The following is a 5,206-nucleotide window of genomic DNA, read 5'->3' as shown; positions in this document are numbered from 1 at the left end:
GGTGATCTGCAATAAAATACACCCAGTATCAAACCCAGTATCAATCACAGTATCAAACACAATATTAATCACAGTATTAAACCCAGCATCACACATCGTATCAAACACTATCAATCACAACATCACATACAGTATCTCACACATTTTCACAATATCACATACAGTATCAATCACAGTATCACACACATTATCAATCACATTATCAATCACAGTATCACACACATTATTAATCACAGTATCAATCACAGTATCACACAGTATCAATCACAGTATCACACACATTATCAATCACAGTATCAATCACAGTATCACACACATTATCAATCACAGTATCACACACATTATCAATCACAGTATCACATACAGTATCACACACATTATCAATCACAGTATCAATCACAGTATCACACACTATCAATCACACTATCACATATATTATCAATCACAGTACCACACAGTATCACATACAGTATCAATCATAGTATCGCATATATTATCAATCACACTGTCACACACATTATCAATCACAATATCACACAGTATCAATCACAGTATCACACATTATCAATCACAGTATCACATACAGTATCACACACATTATCAATCACAGTATCACACACTATCAATCACAGTATCACATATATTATCAATCACAGTACCACACAGTATCACATACAGTATCAATCATAGTATTGCATATATTATCAATCACACTGTCACACACATTATCAATCACAGTATCACACAATATCAATCACAGTATCACACATTATCAATCACAGTATCACACACATTATCAATCACAGTATACACACATTATTAATCACAGTATCAATCACAATATCGCATATATTATCAATCACATTATCAATCACATTATCACACACATTATCACAGTATCACATGCAGTATCAATCACAGTATCACACACTATCAATCACAGTATCACATATATTATTAATCACAGTACCACACAGTATCACACACAGTATCAATCATAGTATCGCATATATTATCAATCATAGTATCACACACATTATCAATCACAGTATCAATCACAGTATCACACACACATTATCAATCACAGTATCACACACATTATTAATCACAGTATCAATCACAGTATCACATGCAGTATCACAGTATCACATGCAGTATCAATCACAGTATCACACACATTATCACAGTATCACATGCAGTATCAATCACAGTATCACACACATGTTAATCTGTACTAACACACACGTATGTAACGTGTATGTGAAGTGTATGTAAAGTGCTCATACACAGTGTACAAACACATGTTTAAAATACTACACTGTAAGTACCAGTACTTATATCCACTGTACCAGTACTGCACTACAGCAGTAAAAGTACTAAAACAGTGAAAAACATTGAACTGAACCTCAGACTGAATCATTTCACTCATTTTTAACAGAATCAGTCGATCTGAGACATGGTTTTCTGCAACATTTGTTCAGTTTTCCTTTAAAATCAGTTGAACTTGAACTGGAGTTGGACTCAAGTTTACCTTTAAAACTGACCTGGTCTGGGTTTGGATCCAAAACAGGTCCTGGATTCAGATGAAGAACCGGGTTCAGTCTGACAGCTGAGTTCAGGTGGGTCCAGGTGAGTCCAGGTGGGTCCAGGTGAGTCTAGGTGGGTCCAGGTGAGTCTAGGTGAATCCAGGTAGACTGAGGTGGGTCCAGGTGGACTGAGGTGACAGCGTGTGGACCTGGTCTACATATATCCGTGCTCTGCCACAGGTGATGGAGTCAGGCGGTGGAGGATCAGAAACCGGAGCAGGGTTTTCCCGGTGCCGGCGGGCGGAGCGCTCTGAGCCCAGGTGGGTGTGGTCTCGGCTGGAACAGGTGAGGCGGAGGCTCGGGTGGCGGCTCCGACCCCCCGCAGGTAAACGCTGACACAGATTCAGGTGGAGGAGGCTCGGAGGCAGAGGATGATGGACAGGTGAAGAGTGGGAGGAGCAACCTGATCCTGAAGGTTACGTAACGCGTCCTTACCTGAGGAGCTCCAGGTCCACAGGTGGAGACCGGGACCAGGACCCAAGACTGGGACCAGGACTGGGACCAGGACCAGGACTGGGATGCTCTGCGCCACAGGAAACACCCACCAGGGTCAGGGTCAGAGGTCAGAGGTCACCGCCCACGCTTTAGTCCAGTAGACGACAGTTGGTTTGTGTAAAAAATAAATCCTATATATAAAGTGTACGTACGACTGTCCACCATATATGACTCCAGCTGGACTGTATAATATTTATGATAGACTCTTGTATCATAATGTTTATCTGACATCAATATTTATTAGACCATTAAAACACAATTACACCAACGATATACCATATTATTATTATTATTATTATTATTATTATTATTATTATTATTATTATTGCCTCCACTATAGCATACCATTATAATTATAACATTGATAAAATCATATTATATCTATGTATTTAGTTTATGTAATAATAATAATAACAGTATAGATTATTTTTTCTGTATAAATATTTTAAAGAACTTCAGCTTTAACCCTTTAAATTCCAGTTTAGTTCCTTAAAGTCACTGTTGTTATTTATGAAAAACATTATCGTTTCATCCATTTAATTCAGTTTTGATGCTGTGACGACACAACGATGCAGAAATAAAAGGAACAGATGTTTCACTTTAAAATGTTTGGAACAAAAAGTGAACATATTTATTTTTTTATTTTTTATTTTAAATCATACATTTACATAAACATGTACTTATACATAAGGAACCACACAGACACAAAATAAAAACAAACAAATTATACAACAAACCTACAAACCTAATAAACCCCAAAAAAAGAGGAAAAAAAACACAACAGAAAGAAAACAACATAAGATAAGTCCTCTTTACAATGAGGTGGTGAACATATTTATGCAGTAAATATAATATTTATATAAATATATGACAGACTTGTGCATTAAAACAGCCTCAGTAGAACCTGCAGGTACAGTAGATGTTCTTCAAATTAAAACTTATTTTAACGTATTTATTCACATGTTTCTATAGTTAATGCATTTATTCACATGTTTCTATAGTTAACGCATTTATTCACATGTTTCTATAGTTAATACATTTATTCACATGTTTCTATAGTTAACGCATTTATTCACATGTTTCTATAGTTAATGCATTTATTCACATGTTGTTTCTATAGTTAATGCATTTATTCACATGTTGTTTCTATAGTTAATGCATTTATTCACATGTTGTTTCTATAGTTAACGCATTTATTCACATGTTTCTATAGTTAATGCATTTATTCACATGTTTCTATAGTTAATGCATTTATTCACATGTTGTTTCTATAGTTAATGCATTTATTCACATGTTTCTATAGTTAATGCATTTATTCACATGTTGTTTCTATAGTTAACGCATTTATTCACATGTTTCTATAGTTAATGCATTTATTCACATGTTGTTTCTATAGTTAATGCATTTATTCACATGTTTCTATAGTTAATGCATTTATTCACATGTTGTTTCTATAGTTAATGCATTTATTCACATGTTTCTATAGTTAATGCATTTATTCACATGTTGTTTCTATAGTTAATGCATTTATTCACATGTTTCTATAGTTAATGCATTTATTCACATGTTGTTTCTATAGTTAATGCATTTATTCACGTTTCTATAGTTAATGCATTTATTCACATGTTGTTTCTATAGTTAATGCATTTATTCACATGTTGTTTCTATAGTTAATGCATTTATTCACATGTTGTTTCTATAGTTAATGCATTTATTCATATGTTGTTTCTATAGTTAATGCATTTATTCATATGTTGTTTCTATAGTTAATGCATTTATTCACATGTTGTTTCTATAGTTAATGCATTTATTCACCATGTTTTCTATAGTTAATGCATTTATTCACATGTTGTTTCTATAGTTAATGCATTTTATTCACGTTTCTATAGTTAATGCATTTATTCACATGTGTTTTCTATAGTTAATGCATTTATTCACATGTTGTTTCTATAGTTAATGCATTTATTCACATGTTTCTATAGTTGATGCATTTATTCACATGTTGTTTCTATAGTTAATGCATTTATTCACATGTTGTTTCTATAGTTAATGCATTTATTCACATGTTGTTTCTATAGTTAATGCATTTATTCACATGTTTCTATAGTTAATGCATTTATTCACATGTTGTTTCTATAGTTACTGCATTATTCACATGTTTCTATAGTTAATGCATTTATTCACATGTTGTTCTATAGTTAATGCATTTATTCATATGTTTTTCTATAGTTAAATGCATTATTCATATGTTGTTTTCTATAGTTAATGCATTTATTTACATGTTGTTTCTATAGTTAATGCATTTATTCACATGTTTCTATAGTTAATGCATTTATTCACATGTTGTTTCTATAGTTAATGCATTTATTCACATGTTTTTTCTATAGTTAATGCATTTATTCATATGTTGTTCTATAGTTAATGCATTTATTCACATGTTGTTTCTATAGTTAATGCATTTATTCACATGTTGTTTCTATAGTTAATGCATTTATTCACATGTTGTTTCTATAGTTAATGCATTTATTCACATGTTGTTTCTATAGTTAATGCATTTATTCACATGTTGTTTCTATAGTTAATGCATTTATTCACGTTTCTATAGTTAATGCATTTATTCACATGTTGTTTCTATAGTTAATGCATTTATTCACATGTTGTTTCTATAGTTAATGCATTTATTCACATGTTGTTTCTATAGTTAATGCATTTATTCACATGTTTCTATAGATAATGCATTTATTCACATGTTGTTTCTATAGTTAATGCATTTATTCACATGTTTCTATAGTTAATGCATTTATTCACATGTTGTTTCTATAGTTAATGCATTTATTCACATGTTGTTTCTATAGTTAATGCATTTATTCACATGTTGTTTCTATAGTTAATGCATTTATTCACATGTTGTTTCTATAGTTAATGCATTTATTCACATGTTGTTTCTATAGTTAATGCATTTATTCACATGTTGTTTCTATAGTTAATGCAGAACTTTGTGATTGTCTTTAAATCGACACATTTCACTTCAGATCTAAAATAATCTGGTTCATAAAACATGTGAGTGAACGTTTGGGGCTGTTTTATCTGGTGCATGTGAGGAACATTCCCATCCATCCTTCCTT

Source organism: Sphaeramia orbicularis, chromosome 4, assembly GCF_902148855.1.
Source record: "Sphaeramia orbicularis chromosome 4, fSphaOr1.1, whole genome shotgun sequence".
NCBI classification, from domain to species: Eukaryota; Metazoa; Chordata; class Actinopteri; order Kurtiformes; family Apogonidae; genus Sphaeramia; species Sphaeramia orbicularis.
This window is presented reverse-complemented; position numbering follows the sequence as displayed.